Consider the following 23,790-nt stretch of genomic DNA (forward strand, 5'->3'; position numbering starts at 1 on the left):
CATATATTTCATAGCTCTAGGTTGAACCTTCCCCTATTTGACATGAATATATCCCACACAACCATAAGGCTTTAAGAAAGAGAGGTTAGGAGGATGCTCTGACCAAACATCCTCAAGCGTTTTAAAATCAATAGTTGTGCAAGGACTCCTATTGATAGTAAAACAAGTTGTAGCCACTGCCTCTGCCTAAAAAGACTCTTCCATTTTAGCTTTTGAAATCATGCATCTTACTTTCTCTAGGATAGTTCTATTCATCCTCTTAGCTACTCCATTTTGTTGTGGAGTGTAACTACTGATCTATGCCTTGTAATTCTATTCCCAGCACAAAAACTATTGAAGTCATTGGCTAGGAATTCTAAACCATTCTTTATCCTTAAGTATTTTACTTTCTTACTAGATTGATTCTCAACAATAGATTTTCAATTTTTAAATTAATCAAATGTTTGGTCATTGGATTTTAGCAAAAACACCCAAACTTTCCTTGAGTAATCATCTATTAGAGAAAGAAAATATCTTGAACCACTTCATGAAGGAATCTTTCTAGGTCCCTACAAGTCAGCATGTATGTAGCTTAGAATTTCAGTGGTTGTGTGAGTCCCTTTCACAAACTTCTGTCTCTTAGACTTCCCATAGATACAATCTTCACGAAAATTCAGCCTCTTAGTACCCTTTGACTTGATCAGCCCCGTTTCTGTAGCTCTTGAATTCCCCTCTCACTTATATTTGAGAGTCTTCTATGCCATAAATCAGTCTCACCCTCTTCGAGCTTTTATGCTACAAGTGTTTAAGCTAGTAATGAAACATTTCTCACAAAGTACAACCCATTAGACTTCACCCTATTAAAGATAGGTCTTCCATCCTTTGAAATCTCTAGGCTTCCATTCTTCCCAACAAACACACAACCTTGGTCATCAAGCATTCCCATAGAAACCAGATTTCGTCTAAGCTGTGGAACATGCCTTACTTCTTTTAGGAGTATGACTCTATTGTCTTGAAGTTTAAGCACCACTAAGCCTATTCCAACCACCTTACAGTTGTGATTATCTCCCATGAATACTAATCCATCATCCCATGATTTACAGGAGATAAACCATGCCTTTGATGATGTCATGTGATAGGTACAACCTAAGTTTAATACCCAGTCTTCTTTAGATTCATCGCTATTTGCTCTTTCTCAGTGGTCATAAGAATTTCTTTGAATTCAATTACATTCTCCCCACTAGAAACATTTCCTCTCCCATGTTCCTTTGGCCTTTTGAAATCCTTTATGTATGGTTTCTTCTTTCTGTCAAGACAATCTCTCTTGAAATGTCCTTCTTTATGGTAAAAAAAACATTTTAGAATAGATTTATCCCTCTATGTACGATTCCCCTTCTGAAAGTTAGATTTCCCCTTTCTTGAGAAAGATTTTCCATTTGTAGACAGTGATTTAACATCACCATTGCCATTAGATTCAACTTTAAGCTCTAGCTCCTTATTTAACATCGCAAGTCTGTTCGTAATTTAAATTCAATATTTTCGTAATATTTAAGGTTTTTTTTTTTTTAATTTTGGAAATTAAATTGAATTACTGTAAAAGGGATAATTCAATTTTATTATTTGTTCAGAAGGAAATTTCAGAATTTAGATATGTTAAAGGAAAATTTGGGATTTATGTCGAATTAATGCAATTTCTTAAGTTAATGTCGAAAATTGAATTTAAATTGGGGAAATTGGTTTGATTTTGAATTTGGGATTTGAAGAGGAGAAGGAAAGATATATATATATATATATATATCTGTGTGTGTGTGTGTGTGTATATATATACATATATGTATATTTGTGTATTGAAAGAAAGAATAAAATAAGATGAAATAAAATAAAGTATAATAGAATAAAATAAAATAAACTTTTATTTATTTTCATTTTGTTAAATCTCTCTCCTTCTCTTTCTTCTCGCATGCAAACCCTCCCCTCCCTCATCTCTCTTTTTGTTTTTTTGTTACGTCGTCAACCTCCCCTCCCCTTCGCACAACCATCGATGCCACCAACCTCTCCTCCTCTTCACACAACCGTTGATGCCGCCAGCCTCCCCGCTTCTTCGGACAACCGTCGACGCCCCAACCGCCCACATCTTCGTCGCCCTTCGCGCAGTCGTCTGCACCGCCCCAGCGCTCGCCGCTAGTTTGAGCCCAGCCGCAATGCTCGTTTCGTTTCCCCGTCGTACCTATCCGTCTTGCATAGGGGCTGTTGCCACCGTCAACCGTTTCTCAGATCTAATCGGTGCCCATCAATTTTTTGCCCGTCGACCACTGCCCCGTGGGTTTTCGTCGAAATCTTGGATTTGGATAAGATCTATTTTGTTTAGTTGAGTTTCTTGAAGATTTTTTTGGATGCTGATAATGGGCAGAAATGCACGTTATCATAGTGCTAAGTTCTTAAACAATGTTTTCTTGCGTTGATAAAACATGTTAAATTGTGTCCCTTAAGCATCAATTTCATAATATTGCAATCGCATGCGTTCATCGCATTAGAACAGTTGATTTTTTTATTTTTGTGCAGAATATGCGATGACGGAAGGCGGAAATTGCGATCATAGGAAATCATTGGTTGAGCAGAGCATCACTGCAATTCGCAAATATTCGCCTGAGAAATATCACCGCAACTTGGTCAGCGCAACATGGTGGGCGCATTTAGGTGAAAGGCTAATTAATCGCGATGGGACATAAAGCTGATGACAGTCAAATCTAAATTAAGTTGACAGCCAATAACGATCACAAGTACATTCAACTTTTCGGTGACAATTATTCGGTGCATTAGTCAGGAATTAAAGCCGTTACATCTGTACAATCATGATAGAGAAGCCGCCTTTCACCATGGATGCTCTATAAATACCAAGGGCATCCTTCAGAAAAGAGAATAACTAGTTCAACAGTTAGAGATTTCATACTTCAGTTCGCACGTCTTTATTCATAGTTTTTCCTTTCGTTTTAAGGCAGAGCAAGGGAAGAGTAGTGATGCCGAAGATCGTTCAGGGAAACTCGAGAGAGAACCTTGAGGCAAAGAAGTAGAGAGCGGGCCGACTCTCGCGAGAGTGAGATTATCTTTTGAGCACGAGTAGAAAAACAATGTAAAAGCCTGAGCAGTAAGAGATTTCTACTAGGCCCTTTATTCTATACTTGCATTGTTATTTTGTACTTCATCTTTATATTTATACAATGGAAGTTCTATTTCTACATCTGTTTACTCTCTTAGCACGCAAGAGTAGGTAAACTCACTAGAAGAAATTCAGGCTTTAATGTTGGTTTTAAACCGACATTAAGATAGTGTTATTAAAGCCCTTTAATGTTGGTTGCCTTTAATGTCGGTTTTAAATCGACATTAAAGGGCTTCAATAACACAGTCTTCAATGTCGGTTACAACCGACATTAAAGACCTTCAGTGAAATTTTCAACCGACATTAAAGGTCTTTAATATTGGTTGCAACCGACATTAAAGCCTGTGTTTTTTTTTTTTTTTAAAATTCTTAACTGACATTGGAGCTCGAATTTGTCCCTTTTTTTAAAAAATTCCGTCGTCGAATCCATTTTTTTAGTCAAAAAGTATAACATGACACATCATCATTGAACGTTGTGGTATGACATATTATTCATGTATGGATTGTAAATCTATTATATTTAATCCACAAATTCTGCTATAAAATTATAATTTAAAAGGTCGTACAATAATTCAGGCCTTGAAAACACAAATTACAAGTAATACAAACATTATGATTTTACAAACATTATGAGATTACTGCCTCTCTCCACTTGGTAAGTATGTATCCCTTCATAATTCTTCTTGAATCAACCCCCTAGCTTTAGCAGTGTCTAGTTATAGGCATCTTTGTCTGGCCACTGTTGTTCAGAGGATCACAAACAAAAAAGGTTTAAGACAAAGTATTGAAAGTGAAAATGTGATAAGAATTCATATTCAACTAACCATGTTTACTGGGAATGTGCATAAATGGTACATTCAAGGGAAAATTCTTGTAGTGAATGTGTTGGATCTAAAGTTCCCCAAGAAAAAGCATAAAGAGGTTACGATACCAAATATTTACTCCTTTGTTGCATCTACAAAACAAGAAAACTCAATAGTTGAATAAATGAAAGAATCTTATTTTTCAAGATCTTGAAGAAAAGAAGCTTGGTTACCTAGATATGAGATACGAAGACGATGAAAAATTTTCATCAGCATAACGGTGCTACCACAACAAAACCCAAAATTGACCTTGAACCTGTTTAAAGAAACCCACTCCCAAAAATATTTCACAACCACTTTTTCTCAACAGAACTATCAGAATTCCCAAAAAATGAATATTGAAGAACACATACATCAATAAGAAAATTTAGCTCACAATGTACTTCAAATCTCAAAAGTTGTCACAAAAACTACCATAGTGTATGGATAACCCACAAACTACCATAGGGTAACCCACAAACTCAAGCACCTTGAATCAAATTTAAACTACAAATAAATAATACCCATGAGTCATAAACGGATGTTACATTCTAATCCAATATGGTCCAAAGAGAAATAAGCATACTATTCTCAAAGAGGAATTTTCATATCATTAGAGTCACTTGAAAACAAAACACTTAGAAACTATGCTTAAAACTGCAAGCATTCAAAAATGCACTTACCAGGAACAATTTTCACCTGATGCTGTTGCAAGAAATCCATCTCCTCCCCACCCATTCCAAACACCTAAAAAACACATAAACAAAAAAGGTTTAAGACAAAGGATTGAAAGTGAAAATGTTATCAGAATTTATATTCAACTAATCGTGTTTATTGGGAATGTGCATAAATGGTAAATTCTTGTAGTGATGCTTATCGAATGATCAAATAATTTAAATCGAATATTAGAATGATGCTTATCTGAAGGATGGCCATTGCATTGGCTTTTTTCTCAATTTCAACTGCCCAGCTATACACCACCATCCCAACAATAGCAAGAACCATCCCTGATATGTTCTTCAATGTCATCTTTGAATCAAAGAGCAGCTACCCCAACATCAGCATGCATACCGTTTTCATATGGCCTAAAACCTGGAATGATACGGCCGAGAAGCATCCGATGCACAGATATTGACTGATGTTGCAGAACACAGCTAGGGAGCATGACAATATTATGAAACACTGCAACATTCATTAAGGATAGATTGAACTTTGGAAGTAAAAGCAAAACAAATACAAGATTCAATGGACGGACTAACTGTTAGAAGAGAAATTGCTTGTATGGGAGCTGTTTTGCTTAGTAATTCAAAGGAACCTATTGAGTACTTCTTCTGTAATGAACCTATTGACTGTTTAAATCAATGCAAAATATTTGAGCTTGATGTCTCATAATTAGGTTCTTAGAGTTCAAATGCTGAATTTCAAGTGATTTTATAGGGAGAAAAGATAATGCTTACAATTTGTTATAGTGATGTGCATAAGATTGCTACCAAGGCACAAAGAAAGCCTTTGGCATTAACTTTGACATTAGTCACCGTAAAGACTCCAACACCGACAACGACCACAGTAACGACCATCTTCACTTCCCTTGAGTATTGTTTTCCATGAAGAATCCACTCCAGTACACAAACCACTGGTATCATGCTCAGCTTTGATATCTACAAGCATATAAAGTAGTGACAAAGTTCAGTTATCGTCAATGACGATGAGTGATGACTTAAGAGTAAGGGAAGCAAGAATTGAACCTAATAGAATCCAACAGAGTTTAACATGAGGCTGAAGTTCATGGCTGTCATCGACGTGTTAGTGATAATCGAGAACCAAAAGAGTTCCCAGAAGGGAATAGACTTGGATTCAGAATAGCCAGTGGCATTTGAAATCCAACCAATCAATGTAGTTACAGAAAAGTGAAATCCAGTTAAAGTTGTAGCTGAAACACAAGAGGGAAAACCTTGGATCAAAGCAACTAATTGATGAAATGAAAGAGATGCATTATGCATTTTAGTTTTCTCTAAAAAACACACTCATATGGGACAATCATTTTCATAAGGATCATTCATAATTTATTGAGAATTTTGATTAAAGCCGTTTCGCTCAGTCAACAGGGGATCGGTAGCTGGCCTCTGGCGCTATTGGCTACCTAAAAATGGAAATTTCAAGTTCATTTTCCATCATCCAGTTAAATGCTCAGTCAGTTTTTTAAGTCGTTTCCTTTGAAAAGTACAACGTCGACGACCGGATCGAAAGACCCACGAGTAGATCAGAAAAATAGACAACCGAATCGAAAAAACCCATAACTAAATCTATAGATCCAACACCGACAACTCACTTCCACAACTAGAACAAGCTGGACAGACGACGAGCTGACCATCCAGAATCTACAGATCCAAGGAGAAGAGAGAACTCCACCACTGACGAAATCTACGGATGATGAACTCCACCATGCTGGTGACGAAGACCAAAATAATTTGGACCAGACGATGACCCAAATCTATAGATTGAACCACCAGAAGAACGGCCACGACGACGACCAAAAATCAGAAGAACGCCCATGACGATGACCAACCACCGGAAGAACGCCTACAAAGACAGAGATCCAAGCAATCCCAATGACGACGACAATCAAAGTGATTCACACGACCAAGTTAAGAAGAAGAGAGGGTTTGGTAAGAGAGAAGTGAAAAGAGAGAGAAGATTTGATATGAAAGGAAAAAAGATGCAAAGTAAAAGAAAAATAAATGTAGGCCTTTAATGTCGGTTTTAAACCGACATTGTAGCCCATCTTCAATGTCGGTTTAAAACCGACATTAAAGATCCTTTTTTTTTGGTTAAAATCGACATTATACATCCGATTTCACTTTTTTCAACCGACATTAAAGCCCAAAATTCTTGTAGTAACTAGTCGAATGGGTTGAACAGAACTAAGCTAACATGACCTAGGAAGTTCATTGCTTGTGATTGTCTAGTTTTATGCTGTGCAAAATACCTTTTAGAGCTACTCGAGAGAGAGTCTAAAAAAAAAACCTAATGACTCGAGAAAGCTAGGTTAGAATCTAGACTCGAGAGAGCAAGATTAGAACTGCATGAATAAGAGATGGGGACTTAGAGATAAGCTCTATTTGTCAACCTGCATCGCATGCATCTTAGAGATGGGAATGATATTATGTGGTCGCCTTATTTGTGTGTGTGTCATTCTGTCATCGCATAAATAAGAATAGAGACTTATGTGTAGGTCCTATAGGCCTTTCACATATATCGCATGCGTTCTAGTTTTAGAAGCCGTGGCATTCGCGTCGAGAGGTGGTTTACTATTGTATGCATGTTGCATCATCGCATAGCATGAACGCATCCTAGGAAGTGTTAGCCGAAATTTTTCTCAACCCGTTCACCGTATATTCATCGCATTTCTCGTTTATCAACTCTTTTCAGACTCCACCACATTTATTTATTTTTCATTAATGCAAACAACAAACCAAACAATTTATTTATTTATTTGGTTACTGCAAGGTTTTCATAAAAATTACCAACGCAACCTGTTTTCACAAGTCCTTGAGTTCGACCTTGAACATACCAGAAAACTCAGTGGAATTTACACTTGGATTCTACTGAACTTGAGTGCATAACGCAATTTCCTCAACGCATATCACCCACATTTTCACTTCATAAAATCGAGCATCAATTTTTTGGCGTCGTTGCCGGTGACTTCGGAAAAATAGAGTGGTAACCGTAATTTTTTTTTTTACTTCTTTGCAGACTCTCAATCTCTGGCGAATTACGACTCGGAGATTGAAAGAACATTTAGACGGAGATTGAGAGACCGCCAACAGGAACCATAATCAGATAAAGAAGAGATGGCGGAGCAGTCTGGAAATGAAGCACCAAATGATATAATGTCATGGCGAATCCAATCCTGTTGGCAAACGATCACAATAGACTTATTAGGGACTATGCATCACCAAACCTTTATAATTTCTCTCCAGGAATCATAAGGCCTACCCGCGATGGAAGCAGATTCGAGATGAAACCAGTGATGCTGCAGATGATCTAGACTACAAGATAATTCAGAGGAAGGCGTGGCAAGGACCCACACGCCCACCTCCGAAGCTTTATTGAATTCTGCAATACTTTTATGTTCCCGAACATCTCTGCCGAAGAAGTTTGACTAACTTTGTTCTCATTTTCTCTCTGTGATTAGGCTAGGAAATGGGCATATTCTCTCGAACCGGGAGAGATCACTTCTTGGGAACAGGTCGTGGAGAAGTTTATGAAGAAATAATTTCCACCTACTGAGAACGCCAGACGACAGAAACTAATTACAAATTTTGAATAAGATATGGACGAATCGCTCAGCGATGCCTGGGCGAGGTTTAAGAGGTTGATCAGGGATTGTCCACACGAGGGTTGCCAGATTGCCTCCAGATGGAAATTTTTTTCATGGTTTGAATTTTGCTTCACAGACCACTGCCAATGCGGCAGCCGCTGGTGGTCTGTTTGATAAAATGTATGACGAGGCGAAGAATATCTTATATCGTATCTCCAAGAACCATGAAGATTGAGAGAGAGTGACCAGAGATTGAGACTCAGAGACAATGACGCAAGTAATCGTGCTATTGCTTTACTACAAAATTAGATGATCACAATGATGAACTTAATTCAGGGAATTGTGATCAGCAGCTCAACATCGCAAAATGGGCAAATCAATGCAATCATTCAAAACACCGTAAGGTGTGCGACTTGCGATCATGGGCATGCGATGGAAGATTGCCCGCAAAATCCACAATCTGTTTACTTTGTAAAAAATAATCCCTTTTTGAACACCTACAACCCCGGGTGGAGAAACCACCCTAATTTTGCTTGGAAGAATCAACAACAGATTTTCCAACTAGTGGCACAGAAAGAGGGGCTACCAGGATTCTTCCCACGCAACAACGGTCAAACGAGCACTCAAGTAAGTAGCTCACAACCATAGTAGTCCTCTTCTTTGGAAAGCCTATTGAAGCAATACATAGAGAAAAATGAAATCGTGCTTCAAAGTCAGGCTACGTCCATCCGCAATCTAGAATTACAGATGGGCCATATTGCGAGTGAGCTAAAGCTGTCTGTCTCTTATACACATCTAGATGTGTATAAGAGACAGGGCTACGTCCATCCGCAATCTAGAATTACAGATGGGCCATATTGCGAGTGAGCTGAAGAGTAGACCGCAAGGGGCTCTGCCGAGTTCAAAAAAACTCCCACGCAACCCGAAGGGATCAGGTGAAGAGAAATGTCAGGTTGTGACATTGCGAAGTGGGAAGATTGTGGAAGGAGAAAAGAAGAAGCATAGTCAGACAGCTCTCATTGCGATAGAACCAGAGGTTACCTCGACCTCAAAGCCAACTGAGACAGGAATCGTGAAAGTGCAGTTACCTCTTTCCCACAGAGACTAAGGAAGAAAAAGAACGAAGAGGTACAGTACCAACGCTTCCTATCTATGTTAAAGCAATTACATGTTAATATTTCTTTTAGTGAAGTGATTGGGGAAATGCTTGCCTATGCAAAGTTTCTGAAGGATATGGTAACTAAGAAGTGGGGAGCTGGTAAGTTTGCCACGGTGGCGTTTACACAAAGTTCCAAATCAATAATTCCACCAAAGATGAGTGATCCTGGGAGCTTTACCATTCCTTGCTCCATAGGAGGACTGTACATCGAGCAAGCCCTATGTGACCTATGAGCCAGCATAAATTTGATGCCTCTGTCAATCTTTAGACAGCTGAATGTGGGATAACTTGTGCCCACAATAGTGACTCTCCAACTGACCGATAGATCTCTGGTGTATCCAGAAGAAAAGGTGAAGGATTTACTGATCACCATTGACAAATTTATCCTACCAGCCGACTTCATCATTTTGGACTATGAGGCCGATAAAGATGTGCCCCTTATTCTGGGGCAACCTTTTCAATCAATGGGTCGTGCTCAAATTGATGTGCATAAAGGGGAGATCACTTTGAGTATCAATGGACAGAAGCTGAAGTTTAACATAATTCGTGCCATGAAGTTTTCGGATGAAGAAGACCTGTATAACTCAGATGATGACCAGAATGCGATTGAAGAAGAAAAGTTTGATGAAGAAAATGAAGAAGAAGATGTCAGCACATCCGTTGCTGCCTGTAATGCGATCAAAACAAAAACAAGCAAGGAATAAGAGATGATTGCAATTCAAGAAGAAGAGCCAACAGAAAAAAAAAGAAAGAAAAACAACGCAACCATCCCTAATAGAACCACCAACACTGAAATTAAAGACCCTTCTGAATCATTTAAAGTACGCGTTTTTGGGGCCAAATGAGAAGTTGCCTGTTATTATTTCCTCTGAGCTGAACGAAGACCAGGAGAATGCGTTGATGAGCATTTTAAGGAAACATGTGTGAGCAATCGGCTGGACGCTCGTCGACATAAGAGGAATTAGCCCAGCATATTGTATGCACCGCATTCGTCTTGAAGAAGACCACAAAGCAACAATTGAACATCAACGCAAACTCTACCCTGCAATGAAAGAGTCGTTAAGAAGGAGATCATTAAATGGCTAGATGCGGGCATTATCTATCCTATAGCAGATAGCACGTGGGTCAGTCCCGTGCAGTGTGTGCTGAAAAAGGGCGGCATGACAGTAGTCTCGAATGAAAACAATGAATTAATATCGCAAAGGACTGTCATTGGGTGGCACATTTACATGGATTACCGCAAGCTGAATGCGGCCACAAAGAAAGATCATTTCCCTCTACCATTCATTGATCAAATGCTAGATCGTCTAGATGGAAATGACTTTTATTGCTTTTTGGATGGTTATGCCAGGTACAACTAGATTATGATAGCTCCAGAAGACCAAGACAAGACCACATTCACCTGCTCATATGAGACATTTGCATTCCGCTGCATGCCGTTTGGTCTCTACAATGCATCAAGCACATTTTAAAGGTGCATGATGGCTATCGTTTCAGATTATCTCGAGGACTCTGTCGAAATCTTTATGGACGAATTCTTTGTTTATAGGAACACCTATGAAGTTTGTCTAGCCAACTTGGAGAAGATACTGAAGAGATGAATCTGGTGCTTAATTGGGAAAAATGCCATTTCATGGTGAAGGAGGGCATAGTGTTGAGACACAAGATTTCCCGGGATGAGTTAGAGGTGGACAAAGCAAAAATTGAAGCAATTGAAAAACTTCTACCTCCAACAAGCGTGAAGGCTGTACGAAGCTTCTTGGGGCAGGGTGGATTGTACAGACACTTTGTTAAAGATTTTTCGAAAATAGCACGACCATTGAGTGCGTTGTTAGAGGCTGGTAGAAAATTTGATTTTGATAACAACTGCCTCAACGCATTTCGAGTTTTGAAGAATGTGTTGATTACTGCACCCGTATTGATTGCGCTGAACTCGACACTTCCGTTTGAAATAAGTGCGATGTAAGTGGATATGCGATGGGAGCAACTTTAACATAAAAGAGAAAAACAATCTTGCACCCCATCGCATATACAAATAAAACATTACATCCTGTTTAGATAAATTATACCACCACATAGAAAGAGCTTCTCGCAGTAATTTTTGCGTTGGAAAAATTTCGAGCATATCTATTGGGAACAAGGGTACTCATCCATACTGATCATTCGATAATAAAATACTTAATGACAAAGAAGGAAGCAAAGCCGAGGCTGATCAGGTGGATTCTCCTCCTTCAAGAATTTTATATAGAAATAATTGACCAGAAGGGGACAGAGAACCAAGTTGCGGATCACTTGTCTAGACTGGAACATCCTGAGGTTGACTACAATGAGTCTGAGGTGAGTGCAGTGTTCCCGGATGAGCAGCTGTTCCATATCGAAGAATTGCCCTGGTATGCAGACATAGTTAATTATTTGATTTGCGAGAAATTTCCTGAAGATTACACTTACCACCAACAGAAGAAGCTCAAACATGAATGCAGACATTATTATTGGGATGAGTCGAATTTGTATAAAAGAGGGGCAGACCAGATTTTTCGATTATGCGTACCAAATGCTGCTCAACAACACATATTATCACAATGTCATGACTCACCATATGGTGGGCACTTTGGAGGACAATGCACCGCAGCCAAAGTTTTACAGAGTGGATTCTTTTGGCCTACATTGTTTAAGGATGTAGCTGACTACGCCATGAAATGCGACCGGTGTCAATGCACAGGTAACATTTCATGGAAACATGTAATGCCAATGAAAACCATCTTGGAGCTTGAATTATTCGACGTGTGGGGGATTGATGTCATGGGACCATTCCCTCCCTCAAATAGTAAGCATTGTATTTTATTAGCTGTCGATTGTGTATCTAATTGGGTAGAGGCAATAGCATGTGCTGCAAGTGATGCGGCGGTAGTCTTCTAGTTCCTGAAGAAAAATATTTTCACTCGTTTTGGCACTCCCCGTGCCATCATAAATGATGAAGGGTCCCACTTTATCAACCATAATATCATGGAGCTACTGTGCAAATAAGACATCATCCATAAAGTGGCCACCGCATATCATCCGCAGACGAATGGTCAGGCCTAGGTGTCCAATCGAGAAATTAAGCTGATACTTGAGAAGGTAGTAAGGCCTTCATGAACAGATTGGGCAACAAAGCTTGACGATGCGTTGTGGGCATACCGAACTACATTTAAAAAACCCATAGGTATGTCCTCATAGGCGTTGGTATTTGGTAAGGCATGTCATTTGCCTTTGGAGCTGGAATATAAGGCACTGCGGTAAAGAAGCTGAACTTTGATTTGAAGAAAGCAGGAGAAGCACGAAAAATGCAACTTCGAGCTAGAAGAATGGAGGATTAATGCATATAAGAATGCGAAGATGTACAAAGAGTGCACCAAGCGCTGGTACGAAAAACGCATATGCGGTAAGAACTTCCAAGTCGGGCAAAAGGTCTTACTCTTCAACTCACATCTGCGGCTCTTTCTGGAAAAATTAAAATCACGTTGGTCTGGACCATTCATAGTTAGACAATTATTTCCGCATGGCATGGTTGAATTATCAAACAATGACGGAATCAACATATTCAAAGTTAATGGGCAGCGAGTAAAAGCATATCATGGAGAAGGTTGGCATCACCGAATTGACTCCATGAAACTAAAGAACTTTAAATAAAGAAGGAAGTAGGTGGTCCCTGCGTTATCAAACGTTCGTAATCCATCAGGGACGCAAGTTTTAGGAAGCATGAAATCTTCAACTTTTCTCTACTATTCTGAATTTTCATTACACTATCTCTTTTCAACTTTATCTATTGTATTTAGAAGAAAAAATGGAGATTGCGATAACGAATTTTTTTTTTGTTTAAAATAATTTGACCCTCTCTTTGTTTTTGTTGCAAAAATCGAGGCGTTGGATTGCGGAGATGTTACATGAAGCAGCAAATTATCTCACTTGATCACCGCAATCCAAAGAAGAGAGATCGCCACAAAGAAGGATGCACCAATACACAATGCAGCTGACAGCGCAAATTTAGGGGTGTATTCTTCCTTATCTTTTTTTTTTTTTTTTTTTTTCAAATTTTGCACTATCGCATTGCATTTTAGTTTTAAAAGTCTTATCACTGCATCCTCTTTGATTACCGCAATCATTTGACATGGATAAATTTAGTAAGTTACCGCATGTTGTTTCTTTGCCAAGTATGATTTCAATGATGAAAAACATGCTTCTATTTCTTTCGTATATACTAGAGTTATCTTAACTTTAAGATAGTCACCTCATAAAATATTTCTGGAAGTTAGGGGTTTGCTGCTTTCTTTCAAACTCTTTTTACGAAGCATTCTAAGAACATCGCATGACTTATATCAATCTTTTGGCAATAAGGACATTGCCGCCTTTTAAAATTTGAGGGTGAGGTATTTATTTTCAACCTTGCTATTTAAAAAAAAAAAAAAAAAAATTGAGAATTAACAACTCCACTCAACACAATGGGAAACCTATGTTGATAAGAGTTATATTGGGAAAGCTACTTACCCATAGTTGGATGTTTGCATGACAGACTTGGAAGCAAGCCAAAACAAAAGTAAGTCACCAGGATCAACGCATAAATAAATGACCACAACTTCCACTGCAAGTAGGCATGAGTTTAGTCTGAGAAAGAGCACATTGCTCGTAGTTGGATGTCCGAATGACACACGTGGGGGCAAGCCAAAATGAAGGCAAGGTACTTGGACCAGCGCAAGGTCAGAAAAAATAACAATGATAAGAAATATGCAAGGATAAAATCATTTGACACCCGGATGAATTTTTTTTTTTTCGTTTTGAAATAAATCATACGATGTTCCGGAAATTAGCAAAGTCTTTTTGAAATTAAGCTTGCAGTCCCTAGGTCTTAGAAATATTTTAAGAAGAGACTTGAATAAGACTTAAGAAAACTTTGGTATATAGGAATTGAGCGACGTATCCTTGAGAAATCTAGGAAAAGAATATTGCGGTCGATTTGCTAAAAGAAATCTTTAGCTTATGCTTGAGGAAAAGCATTGATTAAATTTGGGGGTGTGATAATAGGTAGAAATGCACGTTATCATAGTTCTATGTTCTTAAACAATATTGGCTTGCGTTGATAAAACATGTTAAATTGCGTCCCTTAAGCATCAATTTCATAATATTGTGGTCGCAAGCGTTCATCGCATTAGAACAGTTGATTTTTGTATTTTTGTGCAAAATATGTGATGACACAAGGCGGAAATTGCAATCATAGGAAATTATTGGTTGAGCGCAGCATCATCCCAAGGCTTTGCAGTGGTTGTGTTTGCAAATATTCGCCCGAGAAGGATCGCCGCAACTTGGTCAGCGCAACATGGTGGGCGCATCTGGGTGAAAGGCTAATAATCGCAATGGAACATAAAGCTTATGACAGTCGAATCCGAATTAAGTTGACAGGCGATAACGATCACAAGTACATTCCGCTTTTTGGTGACAATTATTCAATGCATCAATCAGGAATTAAAGTTGTCCCATCTGTACAATCATGAGAGAGAAGCCTTCTTTCACCATAAATTCTCTATAAATACCAAGGGCATCCTTCAGAAAAGGGGTTAAGCAATTCAACAGTTAGAGGTTTCATACTTCAGTTCGCACGTCTTTGTTCATAGTTTTTCCTTTCGTTTTAAGGCGGAACAAGGGAAGAGTATTGACGTCGAAGATCGCTCAGGGAAACTCGAGAGAGAACCTTGAGGCGAAGAAGCAGAAAGCAAGTCGACTCTTGCGAGAGCGAGATTATCTTTTGAGTACGAGTAGAAAAACAGTGTAAAAGCCTGGACAACAAGAGATTGCTACCAGTCACTTTATTCTATACTTTCATTGTTATTTTGTACTTCATCTTTATATTTATACAATGGAAGTTCTATTTCTATATCTATTCACTCTCTTAGCACGCATGAGTAGCTAAACTAGTCGAATGGGTTGAGAAGAACTAAGCTAACATGACTTAGGAAGTTCATTGCTTGCGATTGTCTTGTTTTATGCTGTGCTAAATACCCTTTAGAGCTACTTTAGAGAGAGTCTAAAGAAAGAACCTAATGACTCGAGAGAGCTATGTTAGAATTTGGACTCGAGAGCGTAAGATTAGAACTGCATGAACAAGAAATGGGGACTTAAAGATAAGCTTTGTTTGTCAACTTGCATCGCATGCATCCTAGAGATGGGAATGATATTATGTGGTCGCATTATTTATGTGTGTGTCATTCTGTCATCACATAAATAAGAATAGAGTCTTATATGTAGGTTCTATAGACTTTTCGCATATATCGCATGCGTTCTAGTTTTAGAAGTCGTGGCATTCGCGCCGAGAGGTGGTTTACTGTTGTATGTATGTTGCATGATCACATAGCATGAATTCATCCTAGGAATTGTTTGCCGAAACTTTTCCCAACCCGTTCACCGCATACTCATCGCATTTTTCGTTTATCAACTCTTTTCAAACTTCGCCGCAGTTATTTATTTTTCATTAACGCAAACAACAAACCCAACAATTTATTTATTTATTTGGTTACCGCAAGGTTTTCATAAAAAGTACCAACGCAACCTGTTTTCACAAGTCCCTAAGTTTGACCTTGGACTTACCAGGAAACTCAGTGGAATTTACACTTGGATTCTGCTGAGGAAACTTGAGTGCATAACGCAATTTCATCAATGCGTATCACCCACATTTCCATTTCATAAAATCGAGCATTAGATGCTTGCTAAGTTTTGACTTTGACTTGTCAATATCCATCACGTTTAGTGTTAGGTCGAGGTTTGTAAGGAAGTGCACTGCTGTTCGTTTGGCTCGAGACAAGATTGGGTAAGAAATTGGTAAGGTTTGCGATCCTTGTTGTTGGTTTTTAGACACCCACTAATTATTGGGTTAAATATTGGCTTAACTCTCATATTTTGAAGGTTGCAAGTCGTCGTCCGTTGGAATTAAAATTTTTTTGGGAGATTTTAGAGTTGAAATCTTGAGAGTGTTTGTTGATCAAGCTTCGGTTAGGTATGTTAATTGGGGATCGTTGGAATAAATTTTGTATGTTTTGGTTTTGGCTCCAAGGAAATTGAGTGTTGTGTTTTGTGTTAGGAGAATTAATTCAAGATTTATTTTTTTTTGGAGACTAATTGCTTGGGTTAAATTTGGAATTTCGATTCGAGATAAGTAATCTTACTACTGGAACCGCCTATGTGTCAGGCAATAAGATTTATGCTTTAGTTTGAATATTCTGAGGTTGTTTGTATTGAATTTCATGAGGATAAATAGGTTGTTTTAATTATGTTGAAAAATTTTATGAATGCTACCATGAACTACATTATTTATTGATTTTATGACTTGTTGGATAACTACAAGTATGATGATATGTATTTTCATGTTGTAGGACTATGTTTTATGTTGCATGTTACATTCATGACAGTGATAGTTGCCCTCACCGGTAGTTAGATACCCATTAAAAGTGGTGATCTCCTTCGAAATTTCACTAGAGGTTTGTGATTCCTTAAGGATTCACTAGAGTTTGTGTTTCCTCCGGGATTCACCAGAGGTTGTGTATCCTTCGAGATTCATCAGAGGTTGTGTTTCCTACGCGATTCACTAGAGGTGTGAACTCTTTTAGGACTTTACCAAAGGTTTGTGTCCTTTGGGATCTACCAGAGGTTGTGGGTACGCTTAAACTACGGTAGAGTGGGTTCAATTATTGTAACGGGAAAATTACTTCCTTATTAATGATGCATGCATTAATGGACTCAATTCATGCAATACTACTTCTAGATATGCGTTATTAATGGATGCTCTTGTAGGATTTTGTGCGTTGTCACAAGTTTCCTTGCATTGGAACCAAGTATAATTCTACCGCAAGTTTCTTGATGTGATCCGAGGTCGAACACAAGGGCTGTTTGAGGTTATTGTGTTATGTTTATGATACATGCAACCAGGATTTTCAATTTAATAAAAGTATTTGTGTATAAGAGTATAAAGTTGCAATAAAGTAAAGAAAAGCAGTAAAAATGCGATAATAAAATAAAATGCAGTAAACCTAAGCTAAGATGGTACAAGATACAAGCAGCATGATACAAAATACTGAGGGCAAGGCTGGCTGTGAAGATTATACACAGATCATGTGATGCGATGGTAAGTCTTATGTATGAAGCAGAAAGAGAAAGATAACTAATATAAATATTGCAAGTTCCTTAACTGCATTAAAGTCATAAGTACGGTTCCATTCTTCCCTTAGCATATACCTTTTAGTGATCAGCCGCATTTCCACATGTCTGTGGTGAAACAGAGACGAATGCAATGAACGCAAGGTTGCTTCCATTCCTGGAAGTACTACTCGCTCTAGTTAACACATTCTTCTGACCTTCTCTCGATAGATCAGACTAACATCTTCACTTCTGCTCTCACAAGTGAAGATGCTATCTAGCATGCCTTAGCTAAATGCAATTATCTCTCTAACACAGATTAAGTACTCGTTTAATTCATATTGACTACCCGGGGATTAAGAACACTTCATGAAGAAAACTATAAACGGAGGAACGGAAATAGACAGAGAAGTGGTAATGAAAACGATTGAGACATTCAACATATCTATTTAGCGTTTGATACATGGTGTGTGAATGAAGAGATAAAGGAGATGAGATACAATGATGAAAAGAGATAGAAACAAATATAAACAAGCGCCAATGTCTTGGCATCGATTTGGATGGAGATTTGCATGCCGGAATGGATGGATCGTGTGGAAAGATGAGCTTCTCTCTCAGGCTTGCTCAACCGGTAGCAGGGATCTGAGTATAGAGCTTCGCGGCGAGGATCTGGAAGATTAACACTGAGACTCACCTCTCGGCCTTGTCTCTTCTTCTTCCCGGATTTCTTCAGTTTAACACCCAGCTCAGCCTTTTTCTCAATATAATATCAACAATTAGCCCCGTATCAAGTAACCTTTTTTTCTGTGAATTCTATGGGGTATTTATAGGTGAAGATCTTTGACTCCGGCTTTGTGGTTCCCACTTGTTATTATGGAAATTTTGAAGATGGAGGAATATTATTCCTTCTGTTATGCAATCAGACCGTTAAATCTGCACAACCGTTAGTGTACACATGGCAAAATCCTCCACATTTGCGTTGCTCAACTGCATCTTTCGATCGTGTGTTCGCATGTGGTGTTGTTTTTATTACCGCATGCGGTTGAAAGTCAACTCTGGATCGACTGTCGCATTGCGTCGTCATTGCGTTAATCATATTTTCATTGTTGATTGACGGGCGCAATGTGTCAGAGATGCGTTGGTCAGTTTGTCTTAAGCCTTAATCGCAAGTGGTGACTTGGTTTCCTGCAAAACAAAGTAAAAATCTCTTCTTCTTCCATCTTAATAATGTTAGTGGGTGTAATTGTGATAATTCAGAATTATTGTATTTCTAAGCTAATTTTCATACAATTGGCGCATATATATTCTCTTTTGGCCGCAATATGTAGATAAGACAGTATAAATAACTTGTATTTTTACAAGTTATCAACTATTCACTAATTAGCTGCCCCGTGAAAACTAGAGAATTATGCACATCCCACTAGAGAGTGGCATCTAGAGGACACAGATGCTTAGCTTGACCCCGATAGTGAGGTTACTTACTGAGTATTTTACACTTATTCTTTCTCATGTTTATTTTTTTAAGGTAAGGGTAAAGCGTGCCAACGAATGACAAGCGGAATCCGTGATTGAGGAATTGGGATCATCATATGCTTTCGCTCATATTTTTAGGATTTTTATGTTTTTAATTCCTAGTTTTGATATTGGAACTCGAAGATTTAGCATTTACGCTTTAGATTTTTAAGAAAATTTTCTAGTTTTGTTTTATGGTTTTATGGGTACCCTACTACTTGAATTTCAGTCATTTAGTTTAATAAAATTAATTATTTTACGATATTTATTTGGTTTTACTAAATTATGAAAAGATGTCAGTTTAAATTTCATGCATGCATGTCTATAGTAACAACCTAGCTTAAGTCCTAGGGAGTCGGGTTGTTATACCTTACTTGTCAAGGTTGTGATTACATTATCAACATAAATTGAATCTCTTCCATATTTCAGTGCTGCCTTCACATCTTTATAACTCTCATGTAGAGAGTTTATCAGAATTACTACCTCATTGTCTTCTCCTAGCTTGTTCCCTATTTGAGTGAACTCATTTGTAAGTTTCTTGAACTCATCAAGATTTACATCTAAGGACTTTGAAGAACTCATTTTGAAAGAAAATAATTTCTCCCTCACATATAGCTTGTTAGCCATATCCTTCTTCTACAGAGCTTATTTAACTTCTCCATACCTCAGAGGTTGTGTTCTCGTTGATTACTTGTCTTAGAACACTATTTGAAATATTCATGTCACTTGTTCCATATTCTATCTTTTTGATTCAGTGAGAGTTTCAGAAAAGGATTTAGGATCATTAAGAGCCCTTAAAGCTTTCTGTGAAGCCAAAAAAGCTTAAGTTCTCTTCATCTTAGTTGAAAATCCTCACTTCCTGTGAATTTCTCCACCTCATACCGAGCTACTTTCATTTCTGACTTTCTTGATGTTCTTGATAGGTTTCTTGAGGAATCTTGAAGCCTTCTTGGAGCTTTCTTGAAGAATTAGCTCTGATACCAGTTGTTAAAACAAATAGACCTACAACTTATGAGATAAAGAGAGAAGAAGATCTGCACAAGGATTATAGTGGTTCGGTATAATAGACCTACATCCACTGTCAAAGGTATGAGCACAAGGATTATAGTGGTTCGGTATAATAGACCTACATCCCTGTCTCTTATACACATCTAGATGTGTATAAGAGACAGGTTTATATATACAGATATGTTTATAAGGAGCTTACAAAATAAGTAAGCTAAAAACAACTTTTTACAGATTATTTATTGTTTCAACAAATAGTAGTAGCTTTCTGTTTTCTTGTAATAAGTATCAAATAGTAACAACTTTCTATTTTCTTGTGAAAAATATCAAATAGTAACGACTTTTTATTTTCTTGTAATAAGTATAGATGAATTGTAACTTCAACTTTAAAATTTAAAGGTAATTATTTAGCTCAATTTTTTTACAATCAAAATTTAGACTTCAAAACAAAAATATAAACAAAAAAAGAAGCAAAACTTGGTAGAAGAAAAAAAAAGTTCAACCATGAAATAGATTGATGTTTTGGTGAGATGTTTGAGATTTTTTTTTTCTTTAGGCTTGAAATTGAGTTGTTCATTGTTTCGCTCGTTATGTTGCTGTTTTTTTTTTTTTTATTTTTTTTTTTTATTTTTTAAATTCATCAATCTCAGAAAATTGAAAGGGAAGAGAGTGTCTAATTTCTTGGTGGATTCGTAATAATACTTTGTTCCGATGTGCTTTGAGGGGTCGTTTGGATTGAGGTTTTTTCAATGTCCATGAATCAAGAATGCCTAGGAATTATATGTCTGGAAATAAAATTACTAGGAATTAAGGATGACTATGTTTGGTTGTGCATAGGAAAACAATGTCTGAGAATAGTATGTATGGGAATTAAAGATAACTATGTTTGGTTGTGTAGAAAATGTTATCAACTTTTCCTGGGAATAAGTAATACATGTGTTTTGTGTTGCATGGGAATATTATTAGATCACCTAAGTAAATGTTATTTTTGTTTAAATTGTGTGATCACTTTCAAAATTTTGTGTAATTATAAAGCATATATTTAATAAAAAAGAAACTTGCTTTAATTGATTTTAAATAATTAATTTGTGCAGTTTTATTTTTATTATGCAATTATTAAAAACAACCTTAAGCAGCTGCACTATATTTTATTTCAAAAATCAAATATAACCAATAAGTATAAATACTAAACATAGACGAAATAAGCATTTATATAGTGGTAGGAAGTGGAAGAAGAAATGAAAATGGTGGTAGGAAGGAGAAGTGAAAACTCACATTTTTTAATAAGTATGTAATTCTTTCACTTTGTGTGGCTAAAAGATACCTAGGAAATGTCTTTTCCAAAATAAATAAACAAAGTCCACTAACTAAATATGAACTTTGTAAGATGGATTTCTATTTTCCATCATCTTTTTCGTCCAACTAAACAGCCCATGAGGGACTTTGGAAGTTGTTTTTTAAATAAATAAATAAATAAATAAAAGAGGCCTAATTAAGAAGTGCATATTGTTAGTGTGGTGGGAAAAGTCAAATCCTTTGACCCTATCATACGTCTTTATATTATGGACCATTGGATCAAATCCATTCTCTCTCTCTCTTACCCATCAATTTGATTAATTTAGCATAGCACTTATATTGGAAACATGGACTATGCAACTTGAAAAATGGATCAGAATTGTACAACAATTATTCAAAATATTCCTGGCAAAGACTCTCAACCAAGCATTAACTTATCGTCCCTATTATTGGAAATTGAATGGCTCAAAATTTATTGATATTTTTTTTTATAAATGCTCATAAAACATATGAAAAATGATATTTTTGATTTTTTTTTTTATAAATGTTCATAAAATATATGAAAAATATTTACTATTTAGTCCAATATGAATAATATTATCTCCATGGTTGATGAGATATACTTGTGAACTTCTACCAAATAAACGTTCGTTAAATCACTACTAAACTCAAAAATTTGTTTTTTTTATAAATATATAACTTGCCTTTACAGGGAGAATTATATTTTGGAAAAAATAAATTATACAAAATTTGAGTGAGTTAGTTAGGTTTTTTTTCTTTCTTTTTAATTATAATATGGGGGTGGATACTCAAACCAAAGATCTTTTGGCATCTAACACATACTTTACGCCAGTTCACTACAACAAAAACAGTGTTTCTTGACGTTTTTTAAATGTTAAGTGTCACTTTTCTTGACAATTTAAAAAATGTCAAAGAAACCATTGTCAAGAATCTGAATTTTCTTGATGTTTTAAAAATGTCAAGAAAAGTGATACTTGACATTTAAAAAAACGTCAAGAAACACTGATACTTGACATGTTTGAAATGTCAATAACATGTGCATTCTTGACAAGGAAAAAACGTCAAGAAATTTTTTAACTTGATAATGAAAAAACTTCAAGTTATATCTTACTTGACATGTTAGAAATGTCAAGAATATGGGAGTTCTTGACCTGTTAAACATGTCGAGAATATGTATAATCTTGACACGTTCAACATGTCAAGCCTGCTTGTAATTTCTTTAGAAAAATCGGTAATGTTGACGTCTTTACCTATAATTGCTCTTGTATTTTGATCCATTAACCACATTTAGTATATATATGACATATATTCATCAATCAAATAAACAATACACGCATTTTCAATCTTATATGTCAACCAAATTTCTACCAATATCTCTTGATAAAAACTTCACTTCTTTAACATTGTCAATATTACAACTTCATAAAGCATTTCTAAGTTAAAAGAATATGGAAAACACCATATGAATAATTCCAACATTATAATCAACCCCATATGAATAATTTCAAAAGTATAATAACTATCAACCCCCATATGAACACATTTCCTATGGTACAATCAACTCTCAACCCCTCTATGAACAATTAAAAAAATTACACCTATCAATCTCGTATGAAGTAATCCTAGCCAAATCTCGTTCACTATGTTCCTGCCTCCACAAGAATAACGTAGCCCACCTTAAAATATAAATTACACCTATCAACGTTGAGCTATAAAATTACACTTATCAACGTTGAACTACAATCACATCATTCTTTTGATGAAATTAATAATATTAATCCTTTTTAAAAAAAAAATTGACTATAAATTTTAATATTTTCTCAAGAAAGATTTAAAAAAATGGCCGTAGAAAAATGGTAAAAAAGATCAAAACAATTTAAAAAAAAAAAGAAAAGAAAAAGAAAACTTAAAACAAAACATATAGTAATGTTGTGAAGATTTTGTCATGTAATTAAAAAGTTGTTTATTTCCTATCATGGAAAAGTCTACTTAATTAGTTTCGTATTTATTAATAATCAAACCTCAAATATATAAATTGAATACTTAAAAATGAATTAACGATAAAATTAATAGTCTCCATCAATCAATCAATTTTTATTAGTTGAAAATTTCCTTGTGACTGGATTGATCTTAATTAATTAATTAAGTTCAATTCAGTTTTTAGCGAAGTTTGAATATTATATTGTTGGGGTTTTGTTTAACCTTTCTTAAGCTTGATTATCAATGTTTTGTCGGTTTATGAATAATGCTTTTAGTGGGATACAATATAGTAATATATGTAATGATTAATTTAAGATTAGTTTTACGTAAAGTAAAATGAATCAACTTATTTATAAACATA

At 36.4% G+C, this 23,790-nt stretch overlaps 1 pseudogene; it reads right to left on the minus strand.

Moving 5' to 3' along the window:
• Nucleotides 1-784: 784 nt before the first annotated feature.
• On the minus strand, nt 785-6,531 carry LOC120084510 (annotated as a pseudogene).
• Between the last annotated feature and the right edge of the window lie 17,259 nt (nt 6,532-23,790).

The sequence above is a fragment of the Benincasa hispida genome, chromosome 9 (genome assembly GCF_009727055.1).
Source record: "Benincasa hispida cultivar B227 chromosome 9, ASM972705v1, whole genome shotgun sequence".
Lineage (NCBI taxonomy): Eukaryota > Viridiplantae > Streptophyta > Magnoliopsida > Cucurbitales > Cucurbitaceae > Benincasa > Benincasa hispida.